Genomic DNA, 24,290 nt, shown 5'->3' on the forward strand with positions numbered 1-24,290 from the left:
ACTCTCTTGTGGGTGGCCTTCACACATTTTGTGCCAGTAGGAACTCCCATCTGATGGGCATTCTGTGCTGTGCCAGAAGTTAAGGGGAGTAGCAACAGCTGTAGTGGTTTTCTCTGTCAAGTTATTTCTGTTGTAACTAATTTATATCCTTAAAGGATCTGCATATCTAGACATAAATCAATATTTGAAAAGAGGGCAACTTTCTACTATATCTTTTATGAGATTCATTTTGTCACAGCCCAGTGATAATTTTTATTAATTGTGCCTTCATTTATTCAAATTCATAATACTTTATCTACTTTAGTTATTCATTTATTTTAGTTACTTGACCTTACTTATTTCTACCATACATCTCATTCATACCTGATGTCACAAGCTGGAGTAGGATAAATTAATCCTAGTTAATACTTGTGAGAAGCTTTGAGATCCTCAGATAACAAAACATTAGTAAGTTTTTAGTAATATTTGCCCCAAAACATTAGAGTTTATGTCACATACCAACACCAGAAAGTACTTAATTAATGCCTGGTCTGTAAAGGGATATCACTCTTTGTCTGAATCAGAAAATGGCAACCATTCTTAAGCAGAAATGGAAATTAGGACATCATAAATTTATTTGTTGCTCAAGTTACTCTCAGATTCAGAATAAGACTATTCATGAAATAGTCTTACTTGGCCAGATTAAATTCTGGACTGATGAATTAGTAAATGCTTTGACACAGAAACAATCAAAAGTTCCTATGGCATTCCTATGACTACTTTGTGTGAATGCCAAAAAATGTAGGCATTCTAGTTCTGAGCAATTAAAAGTTGTCTAGGAAGTATCAAATCTAAACTATGGATACAACTGACACTACAGTAAATTTTAGCTGGAATTGCACTAGAAATGGTGGGAAATTATCTGAAGCCTAGTCTACCAAGTCTCATCTACAAACTGAACTGCTGGTGAACATGTTTACTTCTCTAAAGGAAGCCTGGCAATGCAGCCCCTTTCACAGCCCATAAAGTCCTTTGAACTGGACGAAGTGACATGTACAAGAAATGTCCAAGCAAAATGGAAACAGGTTGCCTAAGCTAAGTCAGAGCTAAGTCAAAAGCCACACAGCTAAACACTCTTATTGAAATCACAACTCAGTATTCCTTTGCCTGTAACATCCAATCCTGATCCTGTAACAGCAAGGGGCTACACAACACAATACCATGAGCCACCTCCATTCTTCTTGAACCAAACAAAACAGAATCACCTACAGAGATGTTCTGTGGGTTTTGGTCACAGAAAAGCTTTTTCTTTTATATGTCTTAGAACACTGAATAGAAAAACACAATGGTGCTCAGTCTTTCTGGTGCCTACTTGGTTGCCATGATGTGGTCTCTTTATCTTTAAAATTGTACACAGAAATCCAGTTTTAATACATTTTTATCATGGTAAGGAAACACATATAGTAATCAGCCAAGGTAATTAGAAAACACTTGATACAGAATTGTGTTTAACATCCCATGTTGAACCACTTTAACTTCCCTTTAGATTTGTCTTCACTAACATTAATAAGCCCAGTTTCCAATTACCTTTGTGTTAAACATGCTTCAAGTCTATACACAATGTGTCTAAAATGGATCTATCTGTCAACATGGAGAAACACAGACCTGTCTTCATGCAACTTGTGTTTTCCTGGGCTGGCACAAATTTGTCTCATGATAGGTGAGTCATCACTGCTTTGCTGTTAAGGTAAGTTTTTTTAATTATTTCTCTATTTTCCAGAATCATAGAATTATGTTTGACAGATAGACTAAAATCTTAGCTATGCTGACTTTATCCATGCTTTCTTGTTATGCTAGCCTCTGCTAAGGTCCAGCATCTGGAGGCTAAATAACATAGCTAAAGCTATACCATACACCAGCCACAGAACTGAGACAAACATCCATGCCAGCCCCCTGAATCCCCACACCAATGCACAAAGCATGGACAATGCCACTTCCAAATTCATTAACAAGAACATAGTTGTGTTGCAGACACATAATGAATATGTGGAAAGGTCTTTTGTTCTATTATGATCTGGGGTCCAGCTGTGGGGGCAGAGATTTAAAACAGTACAATAGCTGTAGGGTTTGCAACTTGTTTCCCTTGTTTCCAAGATCTTTATAACATCCCACATTCTGAGCAGTGGCATGTGACAAACAGGACAGTAAACTAAAGACCATGTGTCATGTTTCTAGTGCAGACTGCTGTATAGTTTCCTCTGCCCTCCTTGGATCCTCTTTAAAAGAAAAGGCATAAAGCAGGGAAGTGTCCTTTTCCTTTATGAAGCTGTCTGCCTTGATGCCTTTGTTAGATACTTAAAGGACTGAGATCATTAAAAAAAAAAACAACCACCCCACATGAATTTCATCAGTAACAAGAACCAAAGTTATGTGTGTTACATCATGGAGATATTTTTCTTAGCTGAGACAAACTGGAGGGACAAGGTAGCTTACTGCCTGGATAATATTCTTTATTTGCTAGAGACATGTGGTTTTGACAGCTGCAGAAGTTAAAAAGGCATTACCAGTAATTATCAGGTATTAAACAAGATTATACTTGTAAAATAATACCAGCAAAGTTGAGGGTGAACAAAGAAGTTAGATGTTTTTTCTGTTTATTTTAAAGGACCCAAGATAAGTGGGTGGTCCAGTGTTGGAAAGACTATAGCAAGATTCAATTCAATCATTCAATTAAATTTCAAACCTTGAAAATTCAGAGGTGGGTGAATTTCACTGATAAGTGAAATGAGCATGTGAGCAGAAATGAACATAGGTGGAGATGCAAGTCTTTGCAACACTGAGTAGAATACACAGTACAACTGAGTTTTCAGAATTCACAAGATCTACAGGAGGTATGAACAAAGCCAAACTTCAGATTAAATTAGTTGACTCATATTCTCAGACTCTCTATAGCCAATTGAAGAATAAAGCTCCTGCAGAGAGAAAGTGATTACTTAGGTTAGAGGATAAAATGAAACAATATCCTTCATCTACAAGCTGTTCAGAAGAACAGATTACAATTTTATTACTCTGGCACCCAGAAACTCATGGTGTATTTGATGCTAAATAGAAACTATTGCCTCTCTCCGGAGTTTGGAATCTCAGTAAGCAAAGAAAAGATTCAATGCTTGGAGAACAGAAGGATGAAGTGGTTAAATTACATCCCTAAAGTTATACACTAAGTATATGACAGAACTTAATATAGTCTTACATCCTGATCTGGTCTGGATGCAGCACACCACGAACAAGGAAAGGACTGGCCAGCCCCTCTCCTGAAATTGCATCCACTCCTGTCTTCATATGATGTGTTTTCCAAGGTGTGAAGAAGCATCTGCTCTCAATTAAACTGAACCCTTTCATTTTTTCCAATTAGTTCAAGGAATAGAAATAATCACTTCATCTTTAGTTTGTTTTGTTTGCACCAGCCTGCACAGCCTCAGTGCCTCAGAATTTTTAACAACTGCTGAACTTCATGGAGACAATCATAATGCTCCATATCTCTCATTCACTTGAGGAAAGGACATAGGAAACTGGAATTTCCCACTGAATATTCACCTGCTTCCCAGAGCTTAGATTTGTTGGCAGAATGGACTGAAATATGAACCTCAGGGCAGGTTTTCTTCCTTGACTTAGCATGCTATGTTCTGTCTCGCCAGACTTTATCATCCAAACTTCAATTGCTCCTGTCTTAGAGACACTAACAACACCAACATGAAGACATTGTCTGTGTTTTAAGGAGAGCATGGAATAAACGCACTCAACTGAAATCTACCTTGCAGAGACAAATGATCTGCTTATCTCAATTATTCTGTCTTTAGCACAATCATCCCAAGAAGTGGGAAGGAGGTTCAAGATGAACTGTTGTTAACTTTGTTGAAATCCCCACACACGTACTGCTGAATTAACTGTGCAAATATGATTGGTACTGTAGCAGTGTGTAAGGGCCGCAGGGGCTTGCCTGTGCTAGGTACTGTATTTCCGTTTGAGCCTCCTGTCTTGCCAACTTTGTCTTGCCAGCTCCCCATGCCAACTCTGAATCATATGAAGCACTGAACCAGCCTTTTAAAATGTCATCATGTACACTCAGGCCAAGATGATTGATGGGTGATGTCTCCAGCTGGGAAGGAGTCTTATCAGAAAGTCAGAAGGAGAACTGAGCCCTCGACATTCACTTCCAAAGAGGAACTGGCAACTCTCCTGCTGTCTGCCAGTTCCACTCAGCACTCCACAAGTATTTCCGACATTTTTTACAGGAAGCAGCTTTGATGACTGATGGGAACTACCTTCCCCATCTGGAAAGGCAGGTTCAGGGACCTGAAGCCTCTGGGAAATATGCTTCAAGACTTACCTTTAGCTCCTCGGCAGCACAATTTTTAATGTGCTACAACCTCCACTAGTCACTAGTGATACAGTCCTGTTCCTATACACTGCATTTCCAGCACCCCTTTCCTTTCACTTGGACTTTAACTTCAGAAAAGAATATTATGTTCAAAGGGAGTCTGAAATCTCCTCCTGAAAAATAGTTCTTTGTGGTAGGCCCCTTTATCCACAAGAAAATGTTTTGACTTCAGAGGGACAAACCATGATTGTGGGTTCAGCACAACAGAGTATTAAAGAGGATGATAATGTTCCCAGCTCATCCCACTTGGCTTGCTTGGAAAACTGATGCAGTTTCTAACCTAAGAACACAAGCAAATCATTGATACCTAGATCTCAGCTTTAACCAGCATTTTCTTCCAGGCTCAAACACCTTGAAGTCATGTAGATACACTTGGCTTAAAACAATTTACAACCTTGAACTTTATCTCAGCTAAACACATTCTCCTTAAATGGATTCCAATATTATAAAATGATTGAGAGGAAAAAATTATAGGTTCACAGTAATCTGCAGATTCTACAAGCATTTTCTCTCTAATGTAGTTTTTTTTAGTGATCAGGTTTTGACCAGCAACAATTTAAAGGATTTTTTTTCCCCTTTGGGTATTTTACCTACTTTGCTGAAAATCCAATTAGAAAAATACATATATTTATAAATATAAAAACACCTATAAAACTAAATTGGACATCAAAGTTTTCCAGAAAAGAGACATTCCTCCTCAACTATTTTGAGGTTTGTTACAATTTTTGGTTTATGACTCTTCACTTAAATTCTTTTCTAATCAAACCAGCATTTTTCATGAATACTCTAAATGGGATGTAAAGTCAGATTTTATTATAAGAATTTAATGAAGGAACATTGAGCAGCTCTACCATTTTTACTTCTAAATAAAATTTTCAGGGCACATTAATAACAGACATGAGAGGAACACTAACAATGAAGATAAACTGCTAATACACAAGTAAGAAGTGAAGCTGAAGAATGATGAAGCAAGCTTATTAAGTAGTGAATTACAGCTTGCTTCTCTAACCAGATGTTGGGTTTGTCCAGACAAATAGATGCAGGCAGTTGGGATTTTCACTCTACCATACTTCACACAAGCCAGGCAGCAGCCAGCTCTCCAAAAGCCATGTAGCCATATGAACATGGCATTGAGCCTGAGCTAATATATCTTGCTTTTCAGCACCAGCATATGGCTTCTGAATTGGATTTCTCCTGTTTGGTGGGCTCAAAAAAATGGGTAAAGCAGATGCACACCTGCCTTCATTCAGCCAAAAAAGCATCTCCTCAGATGAATCATTCCCATGTAACTTCCAAGTGGGCTATGATGCCCTATGATGAAATATAATTTGATGAGAAAAAAAAACAAGAAAAAATAATATTTCAATGCAAAATTCAGTTTTGCCAAACAACATTGATTCCCACTAAAGTGCTTCATTCTCTTTATATTCTTAAGTGTATACTGTCAAAACAACAACCCGCATATATTAGTTTCCTGGAATGACACTGGATGACAAAGTACCTCATGGAAAAATTCTGGGCAGCTCTAAATTTAGCCCATGAGGTGAATTCCCATGGTAGAAAACTAGTATACTGCTGGTCTGTAACTTTTTGGTAAAATGTTTTTCTGTTAAAAATACATTAATGTCTTGGAAACAAAATTTATTTATTTCAAGAGAAGTTTATCTGTGTTCTTAGATCTTGAATTTACTTCCTGGCCAAAACCACGCTGAGTGAGTCTGAGTGAGTGTCTGAGTGAATAAGTGACTTGATCAACAAAAAACTATGTCTCATGACACAGGAGAAGCCAAGACATGCAGCATGGCATGGCTAAAAAGATTCCCACTGTGATTGATTTTTAACAACTCCTTATGAGCTGAGAGTGAAAGAAACACAACATTAAATCAAGTTAACACAAAACCCTATACTATCATAAATAAGAATATATGATTAAATGAGTTTCCAGTTATAGTTAATCTCCTAGGGAGGAATACATAAACAGTTAACTGGATTATCTTACTTGAGGATTTAGACTTCTAAAAAAGGGTTTTAAGAAGGCAAAGGTAAGAATGATAGAGAAAAAAGAACTACAAGGTATTCAGAGCAAGTATGAAAATACCAAAATTAAAAAGATCAAATTTGGTTTTTTTCAAAGTTTAGGTGTAGAGATGCCATACAGTGATAGCGTGAAATGGGGTGGGGGGAAGTACTGTGCAGAAAACTGTAGTAACAAAGCACAGGAGATACAGAATCAGCATGAAAATGATTTTATGAATCCACATGAAATGCTGTTTTCACTCAAATCTGCCTTGCAGCACTGTGTCTAACTCAAAGACAGATTTCAGGAATTCATTTCTACTCTGTTTTCATCTACTTTCTTGAATTCTTAAGGAGTTTCATATCCATTCTTCTGATCTTCCTTAACCCTTAAGAGGTAAACAGGCATTATTATCCCTATTTTATGCATAGCAGACTCATACACAAAAAACATGAATGAGTCATCCAAGATCACACAGCACTTCAGAGAAAAGTCTAGAACACCATGCAGGAGGCCTGAGTGAGCATTCTCTTCTCACCACTTGACCAAATCTCTTCCTATTGTAGGAACTGAAAGGATGGAAGCCAATTAGCCACCTGTTTCATTGTTTGGTATTTTCAAGACATCTGATGTGTGCTAAGTGAAGCAATGGGCTTCACACATATAGGACCTCCTGCTACTCAAGAAGGTTGAAGTTTCACACATGACCAGGACCTTTCATTGTATAAAACATAAATTGTACACATTCCAGACTTCTGTTTCTATTAAACAAATGTTTTGACTGGGAGCACTGATTCCATTTTACCTCTGTTGTTTCTGATTTCCTATTGCTGTTTCCTTTCTTTCCACTCCTCTTCCTCTTCCAACACTAGTGCCAACACACTGGCCACACACACACACACGTCATGGTTGTTAGTAGCCAGCTGGCAGGTGGTGGATATTTTTCTTGCAGCATATGTATGTGTGGATGACTGCTCTTGCTGTGTGACTAACTTGGTTGCTGGCAGTGATTTTGGCTGGGGTATACTCTCTGGCATTATTTTAGTTCCAGACATTTGATGGGTTGACTCTCCTGTTTTGTTCTCCCAGACAGTATTTTTCAGTATTCCCTTTTTTCCAGCCTGAGACAGTCATGGCTGTGTGGGTGCCTTTTAATGGTGTTTGCACAGCTCCAGGCCTTTCTGTCATTTTACACAGCTGTGAAGGGAGCCGTGGTGTGTAGGTATCTATGTGTGTATTCATCCGATGCTGTTCACGGTCATGTGGCTCCCATTTTGAGTATGTGAATTTGTTTCTGATGTGCACGTGTATGCACAGCCCTATGCCCTCCTGATTTGGAATACATCTGGGCCTATGTGCACGTCCTTCCTTCCATGTGCCCATTTGTCCAGTCTGTGTATACCTAAATTTCATAATGTGAATGGATACATGTCCTTAGTACATGCAGAAAAATAATTTCAGAAGTATTATTAAAGTAGGAAGTCAAACATCAGATGTGTGAAAATACTATAATTCAGTTTGCCTGCTCAGCCTGAATTCTAGACAGTATAAAAGTATCTGCTGAGATAATAAAAATCACATCTATAGTTTTCTAATTCAATGCTCAAAGCAGAGCTTTAGCTTTAGGGAGACTTTATAGGAAATGTATACAGATTATCCAAAAATTTTTGCAATAACTGCCTCACTTATTGCAGAAAATAAAAAAAAAAAAGAATGATTACAAATCGAAGGTACTCTGAATCCTTGACCCAGCACCTTATCCTTCCAGATTTCCCTTTGCAGTCTCTCAGGCACCTTGACTAATTCTTTATTCTGATTTCATACTCGTTCTCCAGCCATTTCCAGTTTTCACTAGCTTTACATCTCTTCTCTGGCCAAAGAGAAATGTCGGTGTCGACACCAGAACCGTAAATGCAAGTTCCTTTTGCATTTGGCATCCTTCACTTACATGCCCACAATATCTTTCCCCCAAATATTTAAACAATTTCCAACACATATAACTTCTACCTTAATTGTTAATGTGCAAAACATGATTACAATGTGCAATGTTTGGTGGTGAAAACAATACACAACTGTCAAGAACATAAGCATAAAAATAGATTTCTACCATTCATACTATAAACAGTTGAAAATTCCTGTAGTACATGAAAGACAGAGAGAATTTCTTTTTTTAGAAGCTCATAAGAAGAATAATTACTCAAAGAAGTATGTGAAAAGCAATAGTCTAACTATATGGTGATATATTCAAACAATAATGAATTTTTATGAAGTAATAGAGGACATATAACATCAAGATATATTACTGAAACATTTTTTTACAAAATTAAGTTATTTTCTAAACCTTAAATTCTTTAATTCTTGCTGGCAACATATTTTCCTTGAATAATGAAAATTATATAATATATGTGCTGCTGGTAAATGGTGACATCAATCAACAAGTAAGGATTATGGATGCACAGTGTGAAAAAAAAAAAAAAAAAAGAGGAATCCTGAAGAGACTACTACAGTTTTGCCTTGCAAACATAATGAAAAGGCAGGAAACCACAATATGTAAGAGCAGAGTAGCCCATGAATCTTACCTACAAAAGCAAAATCAAAGGCCAAAGTAAGAAAACACAAAGTCATCACATACACACAGCTGAGTGATGACATCCAATGTTGTCAAGGACTTTAAGCACATATTCCAACCAGTATTTGCTGAGAAAAAATTAAAATAGTCCTAAAGAGTCTTAAAGTAGTGGGTAAGTGCCATGACATTTCTTTAATGAATACACTTCCATGGGCTAGCTTGAGGGTTCAGCACTATTTGAAAGAGGAACATAACAAATCAACGTTGGTTTTGAATATGCCAGATCTAGAGTTAGTGCTTTGAGTACTCACTTGTAGTCACCTGATAATAACAAGTCTATTCCAGATTGTTCCACTCATCAGTCTCAGAGAAGAAATGTGGAAGTAGGCAATGCATTAAAGCACAAGACAATTTAGAGCCAGACAGTAAAGTTACACTGGCAAGAAACTTCCAGTGCTAAGTACATGGTTCAATGGAGAAAGTGTTACTGGCTAAGCTGCACCAGTAACATTTAAAGAAACATTTAGGCTATTCTGCTAGGGTTTTTCAAAAGGGAAATCACTTATGTTTACTCTGGAACATTTTTTAGAAACTCTTCCTGCTCATAAGCTACTATTAAAGCATACAAGTTTTTCTACTACATAGGCATTTTTCTTTAGCCTTGAAAGTATACTTGTGAATATAATTGTTCAGAATGTAATATAATGTTGTTTTCATTACTATTAACAACAGATTTCACTTTTTACTGAAGATCTGTTATTACAATTCATGCTGCACTAATTATGTCCCAGTTGCTTAAAAACACTAATTTTCAGAAATGTGGTTGATCACCCCAATCATAAACACTATCCATTTAAAATTCAAAGCTGATTGCATATAATGTAACTATTTTCAACTAGCTTCTTGATTTATGAATATTTTTTTTAATCTCTCAGCTGATAAAAATCCTGACAAATGACAAACACAAAAAAACATTGGTTATACCTTAATGAAGTCTGAATTTTAATACTCTAACAATATTTTTGGAAATTCCAACATTATATGTTGGCTGTAATAGTGATGCATAAGTGCATTACAAAAATTAGGTAACTCATATTTCTGAATTTATGATCTTAATATTAAAATATTTTTTTATTTTCTCCATAAAGAGAAAGCCCTTGTCTTCAGTTTGGTACAGCAATACAAATTTGGAATATCTCCAAATTTAAATGCATTGTGCAGGGAAATTTTAACATATATATGTATATTTTTTCAATTCTTTTACTTCAACCAGCTGGCCAAAAAAGGAATTCAAAAGTAACAAAACCCATCATTGCTCTACTTTTTCTCATGTCTGTTTAAAATTTCAACGGAATTTCTTAGAAAACCTATTTTAGATGGATAGAGTTAGAATTTTAAGTCCACAGAACACACCTAACCACATAAATTGCTCTTATTCAGATATTCCCAGCATATCACCTGGTGTTTTATAGCCATACCCCCTAGTGCCAAGTACTGAGTTTCAGTATAAACTTGAAAATGCATAAAATACTCACAATAGTTTAAAAGTTAAATAGCAAATATTACAAATAAAATTAATTATATCTTGAAATTAAAAACCCAGCTTTGCATTGCTCTCTATTTGAGTAGCTCTAAGAAAACAAGACACTAAGAAGCGCCTTGTGATCTAAGCTAACTGAAATTGTCAACAAACGTCACACAAATTATGTTGAAATGCATCTTTTTGCAGAGCAAAGTATAGGTAGAGAACAGAAGGACATGTGTAGTGTATATTACAGACTACATACATATGCTGAAGATAGAAAAAATAATTTAGAAAAATCTATAAAACTTATTGCACAGGGTACAATATTTCACATAGAATATTTTTAGAAGAATGGTAAAAAGTTGAAACAACACACTGGATAAAAAGATACTTTGTCCCAAGGGCAAGTACTGTAGTGATCAATTACATCTTGAATTGCGGAAACAAAATTAACTAAGTTGATGGAAAGCACCACATTGCAATAAAATATATTATATACAGATGAACAGGAATTGAGAATGCTATTTATTTGAAACAGCAGGTATAACATACTGTACCTCTATACTTCTGATGGAATATTTATAAATGGGCTACCCATATTTTGCAACATGACTGCACGTTGATTTATGGAGCCAAAATAAATGATATGCTTAGCCAATAAAAATTCCTTGCAAAGGCAGCTTTTTCCATTTCATTTTAAAGTGAATATGAAAAGAAAGACATACAGAGACTTTTTTTTTTTTAACAAACACTGCTTTGCAAAATACATGATACAGGTATGAATGTATGTTTGTATATGTGACAAGAGTATTTTCTGTACTGAATCAGTTTTTGATACAGAGAAGATGAGGAATCACTTTGTATATAAGCAGACAAAGAGTACTTCCTATCTGAGGGGTGGAAATACTCAATGAAAATAATTCACTGTTTTGCTTTACAAGTGAATGAAATACCATCAGTAATGTTGCTAACACAGCAATTCAGTGTTGGTGTGTTAATGGAATGCACAAGCTGTACAAGCTATGCATGTGCAGGTTGCATGGCATGGGAGAATGGACTGCAAGCAGCTGATGGCTGTAACATGCATCCATCCCGTTACGTGTTATATGTCACGGGAAGATGGCTATACCTGACACATTGATGGTAAGGACATTGTTAGCATGGCAGTTTCATCATGTTCAGCTTCAATTTCACTTTCAGTGTTGCCATGCAGCCAGTGAAGGTGGAATGGTCACTAGCACTAAATTTAGGCAGCTGTAATTACCCATCCATAGGGATATTCACAGTATCCAGTTTCAGTCGTTGAACTTAGTTATCTGTGAATCCATCTCACATAATGCTGGACATGCAAAAGCCAGATGCCTCATCCTTCCAGTTATCTGTAGCTTTAATCTATGGGGGTCACCAGCAGTTGCATCCAGATTCCACAGACAGCAATCTTAGTAAATCGATTCCTTGACATGCACAGTGTAACAATAAGAGGAATGAATGCTTACTCACATTAGTCCTTTGTTGTTGAATATATGAAGTAAACTGCACCAATTTAATTGGCATAAGAGTAAATTATTGCATGTAAAATTCTATACCAGTTATAGGAAAGAAAAAGATAAAAAATTTTCATGCTAAAAATAAGTAGAAGCAGCTCAGCAAAAAACTTTACCCAGATCTAAATGAAGTGTCCATGCAGATTCTGATGGAAAAGTTGAAAACAATATATAGCGAAAAAGTTGGAGTGAATATATGGTATAAAAGTTGGAAAGAAATTTGGAGAACTAGATCTCAACAGAATAGAACTCAATAGAACTTCAAATCTCTTCACTCAAATAATTCAGGTATTTTAAACAAAAAACTTTCAAAGGAGAGTTGGAGGCTCATCAAAAATGCCACGGTTAGCAGATGACCCTTCCAAGCTTTTCACTCTCAACTGAGGTGACCAATTTCAACAGGTCTGTAACATCAGTACCATAATGTTTCTTCTGCTTTACTTCTGACATCATAGAATAAACATTTTCTCAACACTTACAGATAAATGAAATTATTATTCTAAGCATTCTAAGCAGTTTCTCTGCCTGCATTGCACCAGTATATTGTATCATCCCTTTCATCATTAAATCCCATGGCATTCTCTACCTCACTTCTTCCTACCTCCCCTTATCCCAGCTCCCATTGCTCTTTTCTCTGAAAAACGAAAGGCTTCTTTCTCCTCCTTCCCACCAAGCAGGGACACCTTCCTTTGAGAAACCTGCTGCATAACTGGTCCTTTTCCCTTCTGCCTAGAGTGGAAGCTTTTAAAATCTTTTAGTTGGCATCCTTGTCACTTGTGATTTGAAAGGTCAACTACCATTCTAGAACCTTAAAAAGGTAACATGAACTTCACTAGAAGGGTTCTCTATACTCATTGTACTGTTGAACCACTTTTCACTGCAATAAAGCAGGGATTATTTAACAGTCATCTGAAATACATATTCAGTGATATTTACTATAACTCCTGCTGTAAGAGTTCCTGCAACTTTGGGTCATGAAGAAGAATCACTGAACTTACCAGTTCCCTTCAGAATAGTTTTCTAGAATCCTTATTTCTTCTCTGTGACTAAGGAGAAAAGAATGAGTGGAGTTTATTTGGCAATGATAAAAAAAACCCCATGATGAACTTGTGTTCTCTGAATCATGAGTGTGAGTGATATTAAATGCAGACTGTTAGCAGGAAGATGAATGCAGTAACAAAACATCTTCAGGGACAAGGGACCACTGACAAGCATTGGAATGCCTTGTGGTAAATACATCCCTTCTGAATGCATCATCATCAGAGGATTTATTCCAGGTCTGGGTCATGTTGCCATAACCCTGCAGTGGCTTTCAAGAACTTATAAAACATATGAGCAAATTAAGTGAAGGCAGTAAATAATAACAAAATACTTTCATTTTCCAAAGCTCTTTGATCCTAAAGCTCACAAGGAACCCAATTATATCATATTTATTATATAATGATACATGAAACAATTTTGATTAGTGCCTAGTAAGATTTTCTAAAATTCCTAATATATATATCACTTCCTTCTGAAAATGCAGGAAGGTACAGAAACATCTGTATCTTTAGTTATCTAAATACCTTTTTAAAATACAAGTACATAGATGCTCCACTAAATTTAAGTTGCCTTACAGGTTTCAGTTTAATAGAAATACAAGGCATTTAAAATTCCCACATGAGATTTTAACTGAATTACCATACTTATGAGCTTTTTTTCATGCAGAAAGAGATTCAAACAAAGATTGTTACAGAGCACTCTATCTTACATCCACAAACATGAAAAAGTCAGTGCTGCCCCTCATCTACCCTAAGGAACTGCTTTCTATATTCTTTATCGTATTTCCCATTGTCCTTGCAGTACTTGCTGAAATACATGAGTATTTCAGACATTGTTGAAGTCCCTGTCAGCTGTGGATAGTGCAGTGTCCTTCCATGTTCTCTGCAACACTGCCATCCTTGGGAGTACTGCTCATCTCAATTTCACAACAGTTGGTGATTTAGCGATTTATAGATCTCATGGCCTGCAGACAGAGCAAATTTTGCTGCCACACTAAGCTTCCTTTGGACTGCAGCCTAGATCTACCTTCATGTTCTTACAACTGAATATGCCAGCACTGCCTTTTAAAACTAGTATATAGATCTTCATTCTTTCAAACTTTCAGTGTCGGCAACTAGTCATATTAGCTTTTTTACTGTATTCTTTTCTTTACTGCTTCTTTACTGAAACTCTTCACCCTACTCTTTAATCCAGTGCTCCTTAGTTTCTACAACAGTGTAATTCAAAACACATTTTCTAATGATCTCTCATCTGCAGTATTTATACAAACTACCATCTTCTTTTCCTGCAGAAGTCAACGCAGAGGTGTCAATTCCAGTCCAGCCACTGTGCTGGGAGCTTTGAAGCTGCATAAAACATGTCTCAAATCAAGACTTTGTTTAACTAGAAAGAGGCCGAGATGATTAAAGTGGATAAGAAAGATGTATTAAGATAGTCTTTGTTATTTAATATTTCCTAGGGGCCCACGCTGCAGATAGCAAGGACTCGCTACTGATTGTGGAAATGAGCCATGGCAAATTTTTAATGTGCTTTGTTATACTTTAATAGTAAAACCCATTAAACTATAAAAATGTAACAATGCTTATAAAAACTTGACACTCCTCACTAAAGACATGGATGCTGGAAGCTGCCTCTGCTCCAGAGCAACCCTGCTGAGCCACTTTACTAGATCTCTAACTCCCAGCTCTGGGACACCGTGGCACCATGGCTGCTTTCAGCTCCTATGGAAGGAGCCTGACCCACCAAAAACACAAAGTAGAAGCTTAGAGTTTTGTTTGACTACAAACTTTTACTGCCTGCTGCAGCCCTTTCCAATTTCAGAATACATTCTTCATTGCTTTACATCTGTCTCACTGAGCAGAACCACAGAGGTTAGACCTTGGTGAAGCCAGAAGCCTACTGCAGTCTTTGCCCATCTTGATGCTTTATTAGCTAATGTCTGGTTCTCTAGGAGGGCTCTGGGAGACACTAGAATGTTCATAATAAGGTCTAGAATATATCTTCTAACCTATGCAGGTTGTGCTGTATCACCTTAGGATCAGAATGGTATATTGAGCAACAAAGTTCAGGTATGTCTTCCATTTGTCTTTAAAATATTTTAAAATATTAATAAAGAAATTGAATTATTTTTCTGGGTATAGAACTTTCTTATTTGTTTGAAGTTTCTATATAAAACAAACAGAGAGAAAAACCAACAAGTAACTACATGTGATCTTTTATTTTCATGAAAGAAGCTGTACCACACCTTGAAAATGCACCTAGCGAAAGCTGATGAGGGCTTCAGTACCCTTTTGTTAAGCAGAGTTCTTTCTACTGTTTGAAATGGTACTGAAGGAAACTCCATCTCCTGAAATCCCCTGAAGGTGATGTGCTGCCAAACAACTGCAGCTAATAGCCTATTTAAGTGATCTGGAATTAGCCAGGTAAATCTGACATCTGTCTGATAGGAAGGTGCGAGGAAAGGGTCCGTAAGACCATCACTAACAATCAGAAATTACTTATATAGTATTTTAAACAAGATACTTAATTTACTTTAGAACTGTTTATAAATTTAGTAGTTTTGAGACCCCTTCTTTTCATGCAAATAATTTGTTCTTCAGAATCCTTCTAAAGAAGGTCATGATGAAAGAACAAACCAGATAAATATCTGAAATCAGGGTTAACATGTTATTTGATCAGCAGAGCTTCTGACATCTTTCTTAAAGTAACACGGTCATAACTCTGCACCAGGAGAAACAGATCTCACTGAAAGTCTGGAATTCACAAAATACTTAATGTGATTCTGTTGGGCACAATCACACCACACAAGAAGTGTCTATAATTTCTACTGCTACCATCTCATTACAGTAAGAAATGCTGAAACGGAAATTTGCTTTGCAAATTCACTTCTTTGCAAACATCTTTGTCAAGGTTCACTACCCAGGCTGGTAATGTATCACCCTTTCGTTTTATAAACCCAGGGCTGGATTTTCCATTTTCAAATGATACAGAAGAAATAGGCAGAACACCAGGTCATCCTACTCCTGTCCCATAGAAGGCTCAATTTTACCTCATACTTCATTACAGAAATTTATCTTTCGTGTTCATGAAAAGCTCTAAGAGCACACGTCTCTTCTATCGCTTCAGGGTCCTTCAGGCAAAAGGTTCCATAAACCTTCTCAGTGACAGGAAATTAGCAGATTTGACACAGCTACTCCATGCTGCTCCTGAAACATTGTATTTATGAAATTTCACAGGCATTATGTTCTCATTAATGTAAAAAAAAATTTGGAATATAGGACCAAAAGAACACCAAAAAAAAAAAAAAAGCTAATAACACTGTTAATGCATGAGGTATTTTCATCCTAGCTTCCCCCCCATAAAAAGCAGTGATTTCAAGTAAAATAACTTGTCCCCTGCATTTCTTATTTTTGGACATTAGAGATTTAAAAAAATGAAAAACATATAATGGGCTATATGCCTATACATGTTAAGAATTGAGAGGTTATGCCTTTCTGAAAATCATATTGATATGACTGATATCATATTAGCATGAGTTAATAAAGTATTCCATACCCATCCCCACCAGGAATGCAGTACAGTTAGCTTATGGAAATTTACTGGTGCTGGTATACAAAGTGGAAATAGATATTTGATGTGGAAATCACTAGCATGTAAAGATGTAAAGAAGCATGAATGTACAATGCCATTATGGATGAATAAATGAATTGGCATGTCATTAGATCAGTGCTTTTTTAATCCAATACTGACTCACCCATCACTTAGTGATGGCAGATTTTTAAGTATCTGTTTGTTCTATTTTTTCCACTGATGTCCTGATAAGCTAAAAAAGTTACATAGGAAGAATAACTTTTCAGAGTAGAATTTTATTGAAGTCATATGCAATCATACGTCTCAGTATTAAAAAAAAAAAAAAAAATCTAGTGTTAGCATCCTGATTCCTCTGTTCTAATATTTATCTACAAGCTTTTCTCATTTATTTTCTATAAAGCAATTCCAAGTGAGTTTTAAGGAATTTCTGGTATTTCTTCTTTCTGTGGAAAAAATCCCTCTGCACAGAGTTTGGGAGGAAGAGCTGGGCAAGTGTTATTATTTTTTCCTACAGATAGGAACTTAAAGGCATGTTCAACCCAAAATGTCCTATGATTCCATGATAGATGGTTTTAGATTCATGTAAGAATCTGCCAAGAATAGGCTTTATTTTATCCATGTCTATATATATCTATAATCAATGGGGACGAAGGGCAATGAAATTTACAACTGAGACTATCATAGATGAGATGACACAAAATGCCAAGAACTAATACAATAACTTACTTAGAATAATCCTATTTTTCTCCACTCAAGATACTTCAAACTGTTCTGTCATCTTCCTAATAGTTTGAGATAGTTGAGTTATATAATGTTAACGAAAAGTTAGTGTGAGATTGATGAACAAAGCATCTTATTTCAAAGCTTAATTTTTCAATTTACAAGGAATGAGAATTTTGGTGGAGTTTCAACTGATGATTTCTGTGGTTGCTAGTCTGGCATGCTCCCTTTCTAAGCAAGCTGAGATCAATCATAGCAAGAATTTAACAACTGACAGGGCCAAATTCATCTTGGGTGCAATTCCAAAGTTAATATAGTGACATTAAATTTTGGTCCACAACTTAATATAACAGAAAAACAGCAAACATCTCCTTAGTATTCTTTTACAACAAACAAAATATCCATATGGACCGCAACAACACAGCAGTGATCTGTGGAGTCAGTTTCACACAATGTGTAGATTCTGCTTACCATCAGGAATTCTGTCTATGAAAATTAGAATGCAAAACCCTCTTTAAGCTCTAGCATACCTTCTGTGTTAGTTGTTGGGTTTTTTAAACACACTAAATATAAAATGGGATGATAACCTAAGTAACTCTTTCAAATAAGACGCCTAACAGTGTAATCCTCAAGTAGTAGTGTTCTGCATTCATCTGCTCATGCACATTTCTTCTGGAGGCTGCAGGACAGAACAGGATTTTCTCAGAAAAAGGAGTGAGGTGTTGGTCTCTCCCCTCAAAAATTCTGAATACAAGAAATGAGAGACTGGTAGATCAAGGAAATATGGAAAAAGAGATATATCTGGAAAAATAAATTCTTCTGCATTGTTGAATTACCTGAAGAGGAAGGTAACTGCTTACAAGGGAAACAAGAGAAGAGGCTTCATGGATTCAGAAGCAAGGCAGACAGAAAAAATAGCTCTCATTAGACTCACAAATATGGCTGAAAAATTTAAAAAACCAAAACTTTCAGCCTGCCTATGCTAGTTATCTAATACAAAATACTACCTTTAACCTCAGATCTTGTCTTGATATAAACCATCATGGCCACTCAGAGCAAAAACACAAAAGTATCCTGTACTCCTGTAAAACAGTTTGATATACAAAAAAAAAACCAAAAAAAACTAAGGGGGCTGTTGGAATCATAGTCAAAATAACATGTGCAGCATTTACTCTTTTGCCTGGAACTATGAGTTTTTTCTGCAGAAGTTTTTTTTTTTGTTTGTTTGTTTTAAAAACACATGCTTGGAAACTTGTCAAAACCTCTCAATCACTTGTCATCTGCCCTGAAGAAGACGTCTTCACATTCCAAACACCTGCCCAGGGAAAGAATACACCCAAAAGTATGTGTCTGGCAGTATTTGAAAGGCTGAGGGGAAAAATGACAGCATGGATCTACACAAGTGCAAAAGCAAGAGCACACATTCTCATGGGGCTGATGGTGGAGCAAAGACCTTGTAGACAAGTAGAATTGGTAAAAAAATGTTTTGGCATCTCATATAGACTAGGAAGAGTTTAAAATTCAATATAGATTTAGTGTATCTGGGTCAAACACAGATGCTTGGTAACTTTTTACAAGGAGGAAATTTCACAACATATCTGTCATTTATATTATTAAATTCCTTTTTATTAGTAGAATCCTTTCCATAATAAAACATAATAATTTATAATTGTATATATAGATACATAATATATATTATATATTTTTACACATATATATACTCTATATATATATGTGCGTGTGTGCTGGTGTGTATATATATTATTATTATTATTATAATAAAACATAATAAAACTAAAGGATTTCTAGGAACTAGGGTTCTCCAGGAGATCATTGCATTCTTCACACTACCTCTGGGCAGGATCAGCTCCATGCAAATATCTGCAGTATCTTCTGTCCCACAGTACCTCATATTTTCCAAACCTAAACCAATATTCACTTACATCTCTGGAAGGGACACCACTGATCTGAGTCAGGCTTTACTACACTCCTAGTTGCTTTTCTTCATTATTGCAACATTGCTTGTTATGGGAAGAGCATGTAAATCACTTATACTTGCAAAGAAACTTTGTGGTTCAAAGAAAAAAGGAGCTGAATTTAAAGCTGTTGGGCATCCAAACCAAACAAATTTGACATAAAAATAACATGTAAACCTTAAATGTTAATGAAAATAGAATTTTTGTGAGTTGTCTATTACTTTCAATTAAGAAAGCATGGATCCTGAATACAGCTGTTTTAGCTCAGGGGAGACTTGTAAGCACCAAGGACTTGCTGGGCCAGGTTGTCCCACAAAGCACATGTTGGCAGCAGTTCAGCCAAGGCTGAAAAGGCTGTGACTGTTCAAGCTGGAGACATGGAAGCCTCCCAGCAGAGCTGTTGGCTGGGAACATGCCACCAGGCCATGGGGCTGTCACCCCAAGGGCAGGGTCCCCCTGGGGCTGGCACTGTCTTCAGGACACGCCTGCCTGAGCTGGTCACCATGTCCATGACACTGCCCCAAGACCTGGCTCAGCCCGACCACCAAGTGCGCAAACCCACCCGTGCGACCAGCACAGCACTTCCTCCTCTTGTCTGCAGTGTTACTTGGACCGAGAAAATCCTGGAAACATCCCAACTCAATCTGCAAGAAGATCTTTGCAAAACCAGCTGTGGTCATCAATGGTTCCCAGCTGCTGCTGCCTTTCCCCCACCCTTTTTCCACAGCCTTCAAATTCTGCTTGTAAACAGGAGTCTGAAGATGCACATCACAGCTGGCCGTGCCAGTACTTGTGCAGGATATACAAGGGTATGTTGCTGCCTCACCAAGTCTGTCTGTTCCATAGCCCATTCCCACTTCTCTTGACAAGCACTAGTGCTTAGAGTGGCTCATCCAACATGGATCCAGCCAGAGTGCAACAGGCGGAATTCTGAACCTGCATTAACACTTACCTCAGGTGAGAGTCTTTGCTGCCTAGGAAACAAACTGGCTAAAAGGACTACAAATTCAAAGCCCTGGAGGTTGCAGGCTGAAACTTAAACATCAGTGCCTAGAGCTGCTTAAATGATTTCCTTAAAACCGGTTTTGAACACGAAAATGGATTTAAATACCACAACCACTACCCATTTTCCTCCCTCAAGTTGTCTACCTTTGCTTCAGCCACAATCTGAATGGTCTGATTACCTTCTGCTCTCATTCTCCTGCATGGTCTGTAGCTTCCCTCTCCCACAGAAGAAAGGTATCCCAGCAGCACAATGGCCAGGAACTTGTGATGCACCTTGTCACAGTAAGGAGAGATCTCAAACAGCAACAAGAGCTACTACAGTTTATGTGAACTCAAAGGCAGAATAATCAATCTGGATGAAACAGCTTTTCAACAGACATGAGTTACCACTAGAATTTCCACTGGAAAAGTTTCTTCCCTGTCACTGTCAGACACAAAATGATTCACACGGATGCAGCTTGAAGTGTGGTGAAATAAGAGAAGTTTATTTGTTCTTTCAGTATTTATAGGTTTTCAACAACAACCAGGGATCGGATAGTTAGGGTACCACCTTCCCAACCACACTGGCCATGAAAGACGTCCATCAAAAGGCATATCTTTAATGGAATGTAAAAACACCTATGTTTATAGTTACTTTCCAGGGAAAGGAGCTAGAAATTATGAAAACAATATCGAAAGGTCTGATTCTCAGGGCAACACTTCCCTTAATGGGGAAAATTTTTCTTCCAAACTGACTCTACACGGTGGTGCATGGGCCACTGCAAAGTTTAAAGTGCCTGTTGTAATAAAAAAAAAACCAAAAAACAACACCAAACCAAAAAACCCCAATACCCAAACATGGTCTTCGTTTCAGGTCAGTACCTAGTAACATCACAGAATTACTACTTCTGCAAATACCAGCTGGTATCTTTGCACTTGGTAATCTATGTATAAAGAAAATCCTCCCACAGAGGCTGGTGACTTCTGGGTAGCAACAGAACAGGAAATGCTTGTTAATTCCCATACCATAATAATTTCCCATACCATCCTCTTTACAAACATAAATGGTGGACTTCAAGACAGGAACACACATCTTTGCCTCCTGGGATCTGTCAAAAAAACACATTCTGAAAGTCTTCCAATATGGAAGAAAAAATCCTGAACTGTCAGTTAGATAAAACCAGAAAAGCGATAGATACGACATTTTCATTACTGATGGGGATAAGGGATTAATACCTCCAATCCTGGCACATGCCAATTGTTTAAAGAGAAACTGAAACTAACCCTAGACTTACAAAATTCTAATCCTGAGGCTGAATAGTGCTACCATTGCCAGTGGAACTGGAACAGAAAGGTGCTTTCTACTTCACACCACCACCCTCAGGGAGTGAAATTCATCCCCTGCACATCTAGCCAGTTGATAGATGTTTCTTGTATCCAATGAAAAGCCACAGACACCACTAGACCACAGAGCATAAAAGCAATTTTGGACATCTACAGTAGGATGGGACAAATTACACTTAATCTGTGCATCCTAATTCCTTAGTTTCTGTAATGATGATCATTGGTAGTGTGGTAGGATGTGAACAGAGACAATTTTTCCTTCTTAGCAAGATAGACAAAATAAACTTTTGTCGCTAAGGATGAAGGATGGGGAGCCAGTCAGGGGGAAAGGTTATTCTTGTGACAGACTGGAACATGTAAGATAATGAATCCAGAATGGAAATCCAAGGTGAGAGGTTGTTCTTGAGCCGATGGGATGAACTGAGAGAATTAGTGATGCTTCTTAAGAGGAAAAGCTTTCCCTGCCAACAATAGGCAAAGCTTTCCCTGTTTGATATACCAAACTCTTCTCTCAACATTAAGAGCATTCCAGAGCTCTGGATCAGCTCTGAGCACTCTGCTTCCTCTAATACCTAAACACCGTCATGTATTTGTTCCTTCTGGGGTATTAAAATAATTTCATTATTGTTTAGGAAAACTGAACTAAAACACAAAAGCCCATTTTAGTGACGATACATCATTGACTATATAACATCCTTGTCATACCATGTGATTTTGGAAGGAATGTGAAAAGGCTTTGTTTGGAATTCTGCCACGAAATTCTATGAGAACCTGCAGACCACTGCATTTCACTCAGTTAAGTTATATAGTTAAGGAATGGTCCTAGCTAATTGCCTAGCATTACGCATAGTGAGGTATTTTTCTGAGTGAAAAATGAATGAGCTGCCCTACAATAAGAAATAACCAGAAATTTGGACTGAAGTCCAAATTTAATAATAATTTATGTTTCATTAACTTCCCTGAAATTTTAAGCTTTATTACCCCTGCTGCTGACTTTATTATTAAAAATAAAAGAGTAAGGCAAAATTATTTTAATATACATAGATATAATCCTAAAGGGAGTTAAGAATTTATTTTACCATAGAACAAAAAGAATAGATACTACTCCTGGTGCTCTATATTTCCTGTGTATTTCCTACAACAAAATACAAGCACACATCACAATAGCTCCTTTGTACAGCTATCACTAATTCCATAAGAAAACATTATTTGGTTTTCTTTTTCACATATAAGCTGTTATTAAGGGTATGTAACACTATTTATATCACAATGATTTCAGTAGGAAACTTAGATCTGCAGTTTAAAATCTTGAGTGCATTGTTGTAACTATAAGGAGACTTTCTCCAAGTCCTGGCTTGCAAAGCTTTGACGTAAGCTGTTTAAGAAGAAGGGAAGAAGAAAAGAAAAAAAGAAAGAAAGAAAAAAAAAAAGAAAAAAGAAAAAAGACTCTACTTGGCAAGAGCTTTAATTAGCAGAAATTTCCACGCTAGGAATATTATTCTGCATGAGCAGAAATTGCATAGCTCTTGCCTCTAGATGCCTTAGAGATGCCATTGATTGGCCATATTCAGAACAGGGGAATTATGTGACCCAGTGCTAATTTGAATTCCTTTACCAAACACATTTTTATTTCATCATCTCAGCTGCATAAAAGAGTCAAAGTACCAGAGCTTTAAAGACTTTGAATTCCTGCTGTTCTGCAATAAAATAAGGCAAGAAATATTAGCCATCCCTGGTTGATTCTTCAATTCTTTCCCAACAATGTCAAAGTATCAGTGTCCTACAGGTTTTAGTGCAGGTTAAAGACTGATACAAAGTGTACGCCTGAATAGAAGTTTGGAGTGAGTTAAGGAGAGGGAGAACATTTTAATGGGACATTGGTCCAAAATAGCCCAGCTTGTTTCTACCTCCTGCTGCCTCTTCCTCCTTTTCACAGGACCTTGATTGTATAGAAACAGTACAGACAAAAACGACAAACAACAAAAGGTTCGCTCACACCCCCAGTGGAGGTCATGAGCATGCTACCATGGAGAAAAAAAAAAAAGCATCAAAGGGTAGTTTGGCTTACTTATAAGCAAAGATTAATTAATAGAAGGTTTGATACTTTAGCAATGTACATTTGGGCAAATTTGTATTTGCAAATTGTTTGTTTCACATATTCAAAGGGCACAGAGCAATAAGGCCTAGTGCTAATGTTAAAAATGAATCAAGTCTTCCTTTGTCATGATCCAAAAACTATAAACTTGTGGTTCAGAGGCTTTCAATAGTATCTGCTCAGACTCAACACTACAAGGTTAAAAAAAACCCCACGAAAGTGTTGTGTTATACACAGCAAGAGTACCTTTTCCAACCATTTTTCAGTTATTGTATTGTATACCCTCCAAGAAAAAGTAACTGTCTTGGCTACCAGTGAAAAAGCTTTTAAAAAGGAGGCAGAATTTTAAAATTTCCTTAAAATATACCCCTCTCCTTATAGGTTGTCCTTAAAACTGCTATTCATTACACCAGCATTTATACCCACTGGATGGCTGTGATTCAGAACTACCTGCGTCACATGATGAA

The 24,290-nt window shown here is 36.9% G+C and overlaps 1 protein-coding gene across 3 annotated transcripts in view; it reads right to left on the reverse strand.

The window, feature by feature from the left end:
* MAPK8 (mitogen-activated protein kinase 8) overlaps nt 1-24,290 on the reverse strand; it is a 268,471-nt gene that overhangs the window by 219,794 nt on the left and 24,387 nt on the right. The gene's annotated exons all lie outside the window — the stretch shown is intronic.

The sequence above is a fragment of the Cyanistes caeruleus genome, chromosome 8 (genome assembly GCF_971803275.1).
Source record: "Cyanistes caeruleus chromosome 8, bCyaCae1.hap1.1, whole genome shotgun sequence".
Taxonomy (NCBI): Eukaryota; Metazoa; Chordata; class Aves; order Passeriformes; family Paridae; genus Cyanistes; species Cyanistes caeruleus.